A 13,951-nucleotide genomic window follows, 5' to 3' on the forward strand; every position below is an offset into this window, starting at 1 on the left:
CTATTTTATAGCTATAAATTTCTATTTACAATTTAAACCGTCAAGGAATATGTTCTATACATACTTTAATTTTTTGAAATTTTTGAGATTCCCTTTGTGATATACCTGGAACGTTGTGATGTTGGAGGTTGATCTTATGAAGACAAGGTGACAATCACATGCTAACAAGATCTGAGCAGAAAGATAGAAGAGCTGCTGATATCAGCCCTCGATGGTCTTACCTCTGGACTTCTTGTTGCATGAGAAAAATAGAATCCCTAATTTTTAAAATACTTTTTAAAGTTTGTTTTTATTACTAGAGGCTGAAAGCCATCTGTAACTGATATGTTCCATAAACTATTAAGATATATCGCTCATTAATAACCCCTATATGATGAAAATAATTCGAGTAGAATTAATAAATAATTTACAACCAAGAAGGGTTGGACTGAGATGGCCATTCTCTCTTTATTTCTTTTTCCTATCTTTAAAAGAGAGAATTACTGCCCACATTCCTGCTTTCTGTCCCCTGGAATGGACAGAGGGACAGGCTGACGAGCCACACCAGGCCAAGAAACAGCTTCTAGCAGGAATTCTTTGGGGCGTAAAAAACTTTTTTTCAATTATTGCTTGGTCATTCTTCTGCCTGTACCATCTGCTCCTCTCGCGTTCTGAGGCATGTTCTGATGGAAAGAGTGTAATTTCCAAGATGTGCTGTGCCTAGCCTACTTTTACGTTCACAGGGACCTCAGTTTCGTGGGCCTTCCCCTTTCAGAAAATATTCTGTCACTACCGATTCCCACTCCTCTCTGCCAACTCAGTTTCTGGATTTTTCTGGAGTGTCTGGTTGCAGCAAGAGGGCGAGATGAAGAAACACAGTTGGTTGCTGCATGGGGGCAGTGAATAAGAGAGGCAATGAGATTAGTCATGGAACCCGGCGCCTACCCCAAAGGAAGTGGAGTTCGGCCTTTTCAGTGGGCGCTGCCCTGGGTGTCAGAACCATGGACAAAGAGAAGAAGAATAGTCTTCTTCCTTTTTTGGAGTCATCTCTGTTTCAGTAAGTGACCAGGAGGTACCAGGAGCTAAGCCTGGAATTGTTTTCACTCCGCCTAATGCTTGGTGTCCAGGCTTGCGACATTAGTTTGCTCTTATTTTTAAAGGACATGTTTCACTTTTTATACATCATCTAGGCATTTAAAGAGAAATTGGGAGAGCCTACTTTTTAGGCCTCAGGTTAACAGCCCCTCAGGCAGCCTATACAAATGACTTCATAAAGTGTTTTTACAAAGTCAGTCAACAAAACTGCAAAAGAGGTAGCATGGCTATTATCTACTTGTGTACCATTCTCCCCATTCTCCCCTCTGGGTTCTTCCCCAACTGGAGGTGACTCCAGTCCACCGATGTCTCCATCTCTATCGTTTTGGTGACATCTCTCTACCTGAGATATCTCTCTGAGTCGTGACTTAGTCATTTATTTTCTGACTCATGGCTTTCAGCTTTCCTGTTCTTCCTGCAGCGTCCTCAGGACCCTGCTCTGTCATCTTCTGGCATTCTGCCACCACACAGGGCGAGCCACCTTCAGAAACAGGTCAGCACATTTCCTGTGGAGTATGGAAGCAAACTTCCTAGCAGCAACAGGATGCCCCTACTGGTATCCAGGAAGAACCCGGGTTGCTGCACATGCTTCGGGAAAATCACAGATGAGACATTCTGCTGCATTTGTATTCTGCCTCCCCCAACTCCCATTGACACAGCCTCCCCGAATTGTTATCTACAGCCAGTTCTCACCCACACACATAATAAGCAGGTAGCAAGGCTTTAATTTTCTTAGCATGAGATGGGAAAAAAAAAAGAAATATGTATGCCTTTTAAGGAAAATAACATTGCTTCTCATTTCAGATGTTCTACTTTATTTGTTAGACTTCTCTATTCTTACAGGTTCTGCTCAGACATCTGTAAAGATGACTGAAAGGTCTGGTTTTCTCCCGAGTTCCTGTCCAACCACCTACGAAACTTCTCCATCTAAATATTCTTCTGTAATCTCAAAGCCATCACGACCCACAATACACCCACGTCTGTCCTCTTGACTTACTTGTTCCCTCACTGGTAACTAGACACAAACATTCAACGAGGTCTTCACTTTGAGTTCTCTTACCTCCCCCTCTGACACTTGGTGGCTGTTTTGTGGAGCAGGTTCACCCCTGTGATGAGTCATGATCACCACTTTGCATTTTGATGCTACCACCCCTACTGGCGGGGCCATGTTTGAAGTTTTAAAATCGAGACCTATCTTCATAACCCTTTATTATTTATTACAGTTATGAGCAGAATGAGTACCCAGTTTGCAGGCTGCTAACTCCAGTGCCAAAGGGTTTGGCTAGTGTTTAGTATTGCTCCTTTCTCTGAAGCCCCATGCAGCGGGTCTCTTTAAGAAGGCCTTGGGATGGGTGGAGCTTCTGGCTTCGAAGGGATCCTCAATCTCTTATTAAGGGTCAGTGTGGGATTCAGTGGGAAAGAGAGAGTGGATGGATTGCTAGGCTGGCTGTGGGCAAGACTTCAGGAAGAAACTTTTTTATTGGGGTTGGTCTGACCTCTGTGCCTCTGTGAGGGTGGAAGACCTTGATGGCTAGGGTAGGATGTAGGCGAAGGGAAGAGAGCCAAATTTTAGTCTAGGCTTTAGAAACGTGGGCAAACAAAATCCTTATGGCATACACTGGGTTCAGTCCCCAGCAAGGTGTATTAGTTTCTGTCGGCCCCTGAACCAAAGTACAAAGTCGTCCTAGGAAATCAAGGAGTGTGGCAGGGTTGGCTCCTTCTGAAGGCTCTGCCTGTCTCGTAGCTTCTGGTGGTTGCTGGAGATCCTTGGTGTTCACTTGGCGTGTGGCCACGTCACTCCACTATTGGCCTCTGTTGTCAAGTGGCCTTCTTCCTTGTATGTCTCCACGTATGTCTGTCTTTTCCTTATACGGTCACCAGTGATTGGATTTGGGGCTCTGACACCTTACCTCATGGAACTAAGTACATCTGCAAAGACGTTATTTCCAAAAAAAACAAAACAAAACAAAACAAAACAGGTCATGTTCCAAAGTTTTGGGTGGACGTGAAGTTTTGGGAGACACTGTTCAACCCACCAATAAGTGTGGGAGTTTTGTAAGGAGTTTCTAGTCAGAACCTTATAAAATAAAGTGTATATTTTTGCAGTGTATCCATTCTGCTAATATCTCTCACAAATTTACTGTGTCAGGAAGGGGTGGGTCTAGAATTCAGAAATTCTTTTTACCTTTTTTTCTTTATTACCCTCATTATAATGAATACATCTAACTTTGTGACTTCTTAAATTTCTTAGGTGTAGCCTAATTTATTTAACATACCAAGTGTCCCATTTAAATATTTTTTAACTGACCAAAGTGGATGGTTTGCATAGCAAAATACAATCCAAATAAAAGACTGGAGTAGGCTTATCAAGATCTCATTAGATATTAGTGATGATAAATATTGAGTCAAGAGAATCAGCCAGGTAACATAAAAGGAGGCCTAAAATTTTATTCTCAAAACTCAAAACTTACATTTCTTTTCTTTCTCATTGAAGATATCAACCAGAGCTGAACTCTTTTTCTCTCTAAACCGTGATCAAAGAAAGAACAAGAACTTACATTATTTCTTAAAGTAGTGACTAAAAAAAGCAAAAATCAGAAAATCAGAATCGCTGGCTTTTGTGATAGTATTTCGTAAAAGGAGCCTAAGGAATAGGGTGTTGTGCCCAGAGTTTCAGCAGAAGGCATCACTGTAAGCTGCATCGTGGACGTCACCCGCCGTGATTTGAAACCGTAGAAACAAATCAAAGCTACTGCCGGTGTTTGCACTGAGTTTGCGTGTGTGTGAGCGTTCACACTGCCGAACGTGGTCAGAGCTTTCGCCAGTCAAAAATAAATTCAGGTGCATTTGTCCTGTCTCCACGCATTAATGGACGCCGAATTATTTTGGCATTTATGTAGTTATCTCTCTGGTCTCTTGACATGGTTGAAAGAGTGACATCATGTGCCTTTCATGGTACTTCAAGTTGGGGGTGAGAATGGGATGACAACAAGAGAGACTGCAAAGCCGAAGTACGGGATGATCAGCAGCACGATGGCTGTGACACAAAACCCTGTGTCAAAGGACAGGAAATTACTAACGCCTCCTTGTTCGGCTATGGTTGGTACATCCAGCTCACACTGCTTAAGAGAGAGAGGGACAGAGGCCATCTCTGATACACTGAACGAAAAAGAAGCATGCTACATTTTTGCTGGATCCAATACCACTTGAGTAGAAATAAAGAATACGATTGAGTTTCTTGGGCATTTAAGAATCTTACTGAAAGAGGGTAGAAGGGGTCAAATACGTGGTGATGGAAGGAGACTAGATTCAGGGTGGTGAACACACAATAGAGTATACAAATGCCATATTATAGAGACGTATACCTGAACTTTATATGATGTTATTAACTAATGTTACCCAGTTAAATTTAACTTAAATAAAAGAATCTTGAGGAATATGAGCTATTTTGCTTATGCTGATGATGTCTTGGAAACAAAACTTTCGGGGATAGTAATTTACAGAACTTTTTATATTTGATATTATATGCAAAATAATCCATACAGGTGAAATAGAACCAAATAGAATTAGTTTTGAATATGCGGAAGTGTTTGTTTACTTAACTTTTTAAAAATAAAGGGTAGAAATGTTTTAGAAAAAAATCATTAAACTTCAGACTTCTGCAAATGTCCCTGTATTTGGATATTAGAAATTAGATATTTTCAAATAATTCTCAACTCCTCTAACAGTCATAGACAGGCAGCCAAAAGCTAAATCTAGCTCTCCAGTGTATTTCCTTGGCTCTCACAGTTTCCTTAAACTTGTTTGGAAGGTGAATGTCTTTTACCTTCCAATTGGACTATCCTGCCAACCTTGCTCTTTGGTTTCCTGCTTTTTCCTGACTTTGCCCATGAGCTCAGTCAGATTTCTACGTCATTCTCAGGTGTGTCGCATGATTTCTCTATTTCAGAGAATTATTTTCCTCTTCTTCCTAGCTGATGCTGGTCTTCCTTCTAAATTTCCAAAAATCTGTTTTCTCTATTAAACTTATCATAATTGTGTGTAGCTTGCACTTCTGTTTCCCGCCATGGCTTCTCTGACATCATTGTGTGAGGTGATACACAGCAGAGAAACAGAATGCCGACCAAACTCAAACCGATGTAATTTCTAGGTCCTCCCCGCCGTTCTAGAATTGACTGGCTGGAGACAAAACTGGTATTGATAAACAGTCAGTTTCCCCTCTGCCTCTATCAGGGCCATTGCCTTTATCGATAATTGGTGCCTGGAAGGCAAAACTAGTGACCAAGACTCAGAACAGTGAGAAAGGGATGGCATCAGAATTCTCTGAATCTCTTTCCAAATGTTGCTCAAGTATCTACCCCTCCACCATGCAACCTAAGCCTAAGGAAGGTTGGCCCTGGCCTTGACTCAGGCAAATGCATTCTGTTTACCGTAAGCCATTCGGGGGTCATTCCATGGCATCCATTTCAGGCCAAAGAGATAGAAGGAGATAGTCTGCTGGGGGGTTCTGGGAAAGCTTCTCCAGTGTTAAGTAGGCGACATTGCAGAAGCAGACCTTGTTAACCTCTGCGTTTTATCCTTTCAGAATGTGGCACCTGGAAATGCTGCAGCCATCAGAGGAAGAAGCCAGCATGTGGAGAAGGGCAGATCCCAAAGAACTGCAGAGAAGCTGAGCTGGGACCATAACAGACCACAGCTGGAGTTGTTTCAGTCTCTGTGAGTAAGAACTTCCTGGCAGCCCAAGGCATTCTAAATGTCACCATCTCCCAAATGCACCATAACTTCGTTTAATAAGCATAATATGCTGACTTAACATTACCTCCTGAAGTCTGTTCCTTTGGTGTCTTTTGGGATGTAAACCACTTGTAGATATGGAAAAAACTCTTTGTAGAAAAACTAACTCAAGGCTATGGGGAGAAAGGTATGGAATAGTCACTGAGGATCACTATGATTTGTTTTTCCTTTCAACCACTACTTCAATTTTATTACAATTATTATACCTTGTATCTGCAAAACAATTTATAGTTTACAAAGTGCTTTATGTGTCACTTCATTTAATGCTAATAATAGCCCAGTGACACAGAGGAACGGAGGAAGATGTGAAAAACAGAACTTGTGAAGGTTATGGATTTTAACCAAAATCCCAAATTTAGAAAGTGTCAATGCCAGGACTTAAATCTAGTTCCTTGAACCTTGGATCTAGTGCTTTCACCACTGAACCACAGCTGGAGGTCGAAGCAAATCTGTGGGTTATTATGGTAAAGGAACAGTTCACAGAAAAGAAGTAGGAAGGTGGCTCCAGATCCCAGGGCAACTGGGATCTCCTCTTGGCTGTATCATGCACTAGCTGTGAAATCTTAGGTGAACCTTTATTTTTCTTTCTGAGCCTCAGATTCAAGGGACTCTACTAGGTGATCTATTGTGTACTTCCTGATTCTAACTTCTTGTGATTCTGCAACTGAGAATTGCCTATGTAAATAGGGTACAAATCACGCCTTTTTATAAGCTGTAAAGCTTCCCTAGTGACTAGTAAAGGGACACCGACTGTGTGTGTGTCCTGCTTATGGTTCCAGATTAGCCTCCATGTTCACGTCTCTTGAGCACCTGTGAAAATGTCAGCAGTTAGATGGCCCAAACATCAGCTTGCGCTAGCTTTATAACCCAAGTCATGGGCTTTTCATTTGCAGGATAATTTTACTATAGAACTGCAAAACTAATTTGTCTGTGAGCCAATCTTGTCACTGTGATTCTCGGAATATATTTAAGATGGCATAAAAGCCAACCCTACGAAGTCTTTAAGATGCTTATTTTTTTAGGCAGTTGACTGGTAGGTTCCCACAGTTAATTGTCCAAAGACTTACTTCCCTTCGCTATTTTCATGAAACACGTAATATTTGCTGCCTCATCACATTTAGGTTTGCAAATTTAGCAGCACAGAGAATATTTTCTCCTATACTCAGGATTTGAGGAATTTGCTGTCTCATCTTCACACAGATAGATTGTTTAGTCAAAGAAAAAAGTAGCACACCAGGACATAAGTGTCTTGAATAGAAACTGGGGTGTGTCAGAAAGTGGGAAATATTTGCGGTAAATTGTAAAGCAATGCTTTATGAATAACCGCACACTCGCCGACAAAATATATCAGGTGTTATGGCTATTGAAGGAAAATAGATGGAAGAGGATAAAAAAAAGGTTGGAGCAAATCTGGCTGAGTCTGAAAGATAGTGGGTCTTGCCTTTATTTTTAGAAAAAAATGCTAGAATTGAGGTCTTCAGAGGGATGGTTGTGAGTGTGAAGGTAGCTATGTAAAACTTGGTATTAGTTGTCTTTTTAAGTGATGGAAATCCAACTCACACTAGTTAAATAAACTAGAATTTATTGGCTTATATAACTGGGAAGTCCAAAAGGCAGGCTGGACCCCCCGACTGCAACCAGGGACTCAGAAGAGACCTCTGCCTATAAAGCCAGCATTTATCACTTCTCCCTCGATCTTATAATAAGATAATTACCAGAGAATAAATTTACACAAATTTACAGGAAAGAACGAGAGAGGTGACGTGGGGAGACGAGAGAGTTCAACGAAATTCTCAAGGTGAGAATTTTGAGCAGCGTTTTCCCCGATGTGGCAGGGAAGCCGAAGTCCAGAAAGGCTCAGAAGAGAAAAGAGAAAAAAGAAAGTCGATTCGCATGGATGGCAGAGTCCAGAGAGGGTCTTGGCTCAGAGATGCAGGGCTGGGGAGGAAGTCTGTATGTGGAACGCTCAACTGCCACCATGCGCATAGTGCCGGCACGACTTCCTCTAACCCCCATTTGGAAGATTGGAAGTTTTTTCTCTAAATAAATTGGACAGCGCTCCCCCACCCCCGCAAATGACCTCCAAATGGTGTCATTAGGGACACTGGCACGATGACCTGTCCACTTAGTTATGACCCTAACGCAAGTTAAAGCCATTGGAAAAACTTTGATGAAGTTAACAGAACCTCCAACTGGCTTATTGGTGCCTTATACTCAAATATGAACAGGGAGTCAGGGGTCACCATGCATTAGAGTTAGCACTCCATCAGTGGGACGCAAACACTCAGAATGTCTCTGAGGAAATACAGGGCAAAGAACAAAAGAGAGACACAAATTCCAATAGGTATCCTCGCAGGAGGGATTGGGAATGGCATGAGAAAGACAATTCAGAGGACAAAAGAAGAACTCTTAGAAATTAAAAATGTTTATTAAAACATTCAATAAAAGAATTAGAAGATAAATTTGAGGAAACTTCCAGGAAGAATAAAGTGGCTAGGCACAGAGTAAATACTTCATGCAGAGTAATATAGATTTTAAATCTCTGATGTACAGAAAGGGAGAAAACGTTGAGATACCTAAGACTTAAAATTGTAGAGAAAGCTTGTGATTGTAAAGTTATGTGAATCTGCACAACTAATCAAACATCTTTGCCATTTTCTATTGGCCAAATGAAAACAAAAAGATCATTAACAAGGCTTGGTTCAAATCAGAAGTATCAGCACCTGCCTTATTAGTATATACTCTCTGTTAGCAATTAATAGGACCTATGTCCTTTCCTCTTTGGAAAATCAAGACCTTGGAATAACAAAAAACATTTAAAAACAGACACAGAATTCTCTGTCAAAAGCCCACACTTGTTGACGAGCCCATACTTGGCTTTGAGACTGTGGCTTATGCTATGAGTTAAAAAAAAAAAAAAGAAAAGAAAATTCTACTTAGAGTCTCATTGAACTTCTCTATTCTGTCTGCATTGTTTTTGCCTGCTCTCCTAAGGCACTGAGGGACACTGTAGAACAACAAAGATAGAAACCTTGGTGTGTAACACCCAAGTTAATTCCATCACACAAAACAGATGTGAAATTTTAGCAGTTATAAGAATTACCAAAGAGTCAGATGTCTGTAGGATTATCTGTTCCCGAGATTTAAAATAGTGACAACCCAGACTTAGGTTGAAACAGACAACAGGGCCTGTGGTCACACTTGATGCTAAGAAGCCAGGCCTGATCTGGTGGAATTGTCGGTCACTTGAGCATTCAGGGGACACATTGGCTGGATCCGCAGGATCCTCACCTGTAACAGCAGCAGGCCTCAGTGGACAGTGGACAGAAGCTTCTCTAGAAGGGGTGGTCCCTCCCTTTTTACTTCTTTCCCTGCTTTTGTATGGGCTGGTATGATTTTTATGATTAGGATAGTATTTTCGGGTTTTACACTCTGTAAGTAAGCTCATCATAAGCCTGAGCCAAACCAATAACCTTTCAGTTCTCTATAAATCTTGAGACAGTCTCTTCAAGCCTTGTGCTTTCTAGTATTAGAAATGTTCATTAGTTGGTTGGGAAGATAAATGAGTCAGGGCATATGCCTGCAAGTAACAGAAAGACCTTCTCAAGTCAACTTTATCAAACAGAAATATTTGTTTGCTTACATACCAGGAAGCCTGGGATACAGCTGACTTCATATACAGCTGGGGACACGGGCTTAAATGCTGCTAGAGATTTCTCCGTTTCTCATCTCTGTTTATTTCTGTTTATGTTGGCACCTTTAACTCTTTTTCTTGTTATGTAAAGAGGTTTCCTGCATGTGACTTGGGAAAGTGGCCATTGAGCAGCCTTAAACTTAAATCCTCCCAGAGCTGTGATTCCCAAGGCAAAGAGGAAATGCACCTTATGTGAATAAACGTTTACAGTCCCACGGAGGGCTCTGTGGCCCAGTGGGGACCTCATGCTCATTTTTGAAGCTCTTGCTAGAGGTGTTGGGGGACGCCGACTGGCCTGATGTGCTCCTTTTCTCACAGCTGTGGCAGAGCCCTGTTATATTGCAGGGGGGTCTTTCTCAACGAAGAGGGGGTGTGCTATTACCACAAGTTTAGCAGGTAAATTTGTCGTTACCATAGTTTACACCGTGAGAAAGAGGAAGCAGATCTGCCTCTGTTTTCATTACATCCTTGACCTGATGACCATATTCCATTTCAGCTCCTCATAAACATGGCGGATATTCTTTGACTGTGCATTGGTTTTTAAGTTAGCGGTTGGCAGATTTATTTGGCAGTTAGCGATCATACACATGCACATATGATATTAAGAGAATTTTTCGTGAATTGTGCTTTTGATTGAACTGTCCATTCTTTCATTCACTCTTTCAGTGAATTTTATCAAGTACCTAATATATGACATATATAGAAAAAAATGTCATAGTCTCTGCCCTCATCATATTCTTAGGATAATGAAAGAGAAAGACAATCAGAGCTCATGCAAGCTCTATTTAAAATTGTTTTAAATGCTATCAGATTTTATAACAACAGTGGACATCTGGGTCATATTGCCATATCAAGAAAGCTCTCTCATAAGAAGTTATATTTAGGTGAAGTCTTGAATAATGAGCAGGAGTGAACCAGTTGAGTATAAGGATGACTTTCCAAGGAGAAGAAAGAGCATGTGTGAAGAGCCCAAATTGGAACAAAGGCTGAATCCAGTCTATTGTGTCAGATGGAAGAGAGTGAGGGGCCTAAAATGTGAGGCAAAAGACATAGAGGAGATCACGTAAGACCTTACAGGCTGGGCTAAGATGATAATGTTTTTATACTTATAATGGGGAATCCCCAAAGCGTCTAAATCAAGGCAGGGAAATCTGAGTTTCCATATCTGTAATATGAGGACATTAAAAGCACCTACCTAGTAGTGTCATTATAAAGAATAGACAAAATTATATGTCTGTATTTATGTACATATGTAAATATGTGTAAAATTTTTAGCACAATGCCTGCTACGTAGTAAGTATTCACTAAATGGTAGTTATTATTAATCTAAACTTAGGAAGTGTTGATAGTGATATATTTTTTTAAATGGAGGCTTCTCTGCTTAATTTATGTATCTTTCTGATACGTGTTCCAAATTATTGAGAAATTGGATTATTGTTAGCTGCTTAAAATATACCCCAAAGAAGAAGAAAACACACGATTCTTATATGGTAGTTATTTTTAGGTAGGGGAGTAGAAAAGATAGAATAGAAATAAGTGGAGATTTATATATTTTGCTAAAAATACTTACTTATGGACTATGAAAACCATTACTAGTGAAATATGTTTATAAGTTATTCATTAAAAATAATTATTATGAAAAAATAGTGATATACACAATATATTTTTTTAACTGGCAAAAAATGAATATTTCAAAATCACACGCATAGCTTTAAATTTTTATGAGAAAACAAATATATTTAGTGGATTTTACAAAGCACAGATATTTGTTCTTTAAAAGGTGAAGTCTGAGTTGAATATCTCTGTTTATTTTCAAAACTCTCCCAATGTTCTCTCATAATTTCTATTCTTCTTGTCTCTAAACATACCATGCCTGTGCTAGAGGCAGATGGATTTAATTTTTATTATGTTCCAGCACAAATGGAAAGTGAAATATGAAAAAGGATATTTCCATTTATATAGCAATAAGTTAACATTAAATCTAACTTTATGATGTTTAACTTTGAGATATAACTACCAAAGCAAAATTGATTGATAGGATTAAAATAAAACCACTAATGGGATGCCTCAGTCTATAAATCAGGGCTGAAGGTTATGGGGCAAAGGTCATTTTCTTTATTGCTCTTTGTGGAAAGGACAAGTAGGTAAACTTCAGTGAGTCTGTGGGCCTGGGTGCCCTGTATGGACACAAAAAAGACCTCAGGAGTTTATAAGTCTGTGGAGGAGAGAATAAAACTACTCAAGAAAGAAACTAGGAACAAGCGCTTGCAAGTGAGTTAACAGCACTAGGGGGGAAAAAAACAACACTGAGAAACGATCATGCGAAGGGAAAGTGAATTATAAGGTAAAACTCTCAGCAAATATCCTGCAATTTCTCTGTGTTCCACAAGTCAGAACATGATCCTATTTTCCTCCTTGCTAGAATTGTCAACCTAATCTACTGAGGGGGTTTTTCAGTATTAAAAAAAAAGGAAGAATAAAGGTACAAATTTTCCTTATGGCCAGCTATACATATCTCATAAAAGGAATTTATGTGTGTACCTTGTATTTCAGGCCCCAATCGATTCTCCTAAAAATAGGAACATGTCAATTAGATATTTGGCATGAAAGATTTAAAAGAAAGATAGACTGTGTCTCTCTTAAAGTCAAATAAAAGGAACAAATGCTTTGCTTGTTATTAAATTAGTTTCTCTTTCACCTCCACATTTTATCTTGACCATTCGGGTTTCCTCCCTGATTTCTCTCTTGTTTTTTCTATGTTTTGGCTCTGCTTATTTTCCTTTTTTCTGGCTATTTTCAGCATCTAAGAAAACTAGATGACTATAGTTCAGTGATTTCCTAAACTTAAACTTTCTTTCATGAATGAGAAACTAAAAACACATTAGGGGGCACCCAGAAGAATTATCATTTTTTTTATTTTTTTGTATTGCTAATGAAAGAAAGACATCAAAAACATAAAAAAAAATTAATAGATCTACTTTTAAGTGAAATTCACTAAATATTATTTCTTTCACTAATTCTCAGACTGGTGAAACATTTATTCTTGGTAGACCCCAATCTGGGCTCTAATTTGAAAAAATTAGCTTGAAGGATCCAGAGCTTCTGGTTATGAAGAGTTCTTGATCTTCTTTGTTCTAGGCCTATGAAAAATTTTCATTAAAAACTTTTAAAATTGTGTCTACTTTTTGGTTAAAGGAACATACAGTCTTCAATGACTCTTCATTGTGTTTAGGGTGAAGTCTGCATTTTTTGAAGACATATTTTCATCATCTGGTACCATCTACCGTTACAGCCTCTTCTTCCTACCACTTCTGCTTTCCTCCCTGTGTGGGTCTCTGTATACACCCATCCAAGGTCCAGTCCTACAGAATCATCAGGCTCCTTTGTGCTTTAACGTATGGTATTCCTTCTGAGACACTTTGCTTTAAAACCCGAATCAGAAACCTGATCCTAGGGGGAGCATTTCTGGGTACCTCCGTAGAGCTGGGGCTCCTTCCTCTATGCTCCCACGAATATACATCTCTATCTCTCCTCTAATACCCTCTATAATATCTTACGGCACAGTTTTATTTCTATAGTCTCTTAGAGAAGAACTCCTTGCAGATAGAAACTATACCCTTTCAGATTTTTTGTTATGCAAATAATTTACATTGTAAAAAGTTAAAATATATTAGGCAAAAGCAATCTAGGTATTAAAACTGTAACTTTTCTTTTAACTTGATTAAAATCTTAGGCAAGATGGATTTCACTGGTTTGTGTAGGCAAGAAGAAGTATAGATACTATTCTCCTACCGGCACAAATTCTATAATTCCGGTCACCATCTACACCCTTCCCTACCACCCAAACCAGCCCTTAGCAGACAGAATAACACGTGTTTGTGTTCGTTTAAAATAGCACTGCATAAAAACTGGATACACACACACACACACACGTAAACACACCGAAGTGAATGATGCTCATATGTTTTCATTTACTCTGACCATCTTCCCATGCCAATAAATGCACTTTTATTTTATTATTTTGAGTAGCTGCCTAGTTAGACAACGCGGCCGTGTCTTATTTAGATTTCTTTTTATTCTCTGGAAGTGTCTGGAATAAATACTCATTGAATGAAGGACAATGCATCTCCTCAGTATTTTTTGGTTAAGCCTGATTTGAGAATCTACGTCCTCTAGCCGCGACCTCCAATTGGAAAACAGGCAGGAAAACGAAAGGGAAGGGGTGGCAGTGGAGTGACTCATTCTGTTTTTGTGTTTAATTTCCTCTTATCGTAAAGTAAAAAACAGTGGCTGCAAAATGAAAGATGTGGTTTCACAAAACATCATCATCATTTCCTTACTAAAAGGACAATGCAGCAACATATGATTATGAAGTTTGATTTGGAGCCC

The 13,951-nt window shown here is 39.5% G+C and overlaps 1 long non-coding RNA gene across 1 annotated transcript in view; it reads left to right on the forward strand.

Annotated features, from left to right (window-relative positions):
* The first annotated feature begins 5,670 nt into the window (after positions 1 to 5,670).
* The window catches only part of LOC107498965, a 98,266-nt gene continuing 89,985 nt past the window's right edge, over positions 5,671 to 13,951 (forward strand). The window contains exon 1 of the long non-coding RNA XR_001594169.2: positions 5,671 to 5,790. This is a non-coding gene — a long non-coding RNA (uncharacterized LOC107498965). The remainder of the gene's footprint in view (positions 5,791 to 13,951) is intronic.

This window comes from Rousettus aegyptiacus, unplaced genomic scaffold (genome assembly GCF_014176215.1).
Source record: "Rousettus aegyptiacus isolate mRouAeg1 unplaced genomic scaffold, mRouAeg1.p scaffold_m13_p_18, whole genome shotgun sequence".
NCBI lineage: Eukaryota > Metazoa > Chordata > Mammalia > Chiroptera > Pteropodidae > Rousettus > Rousettus aegyptiacus.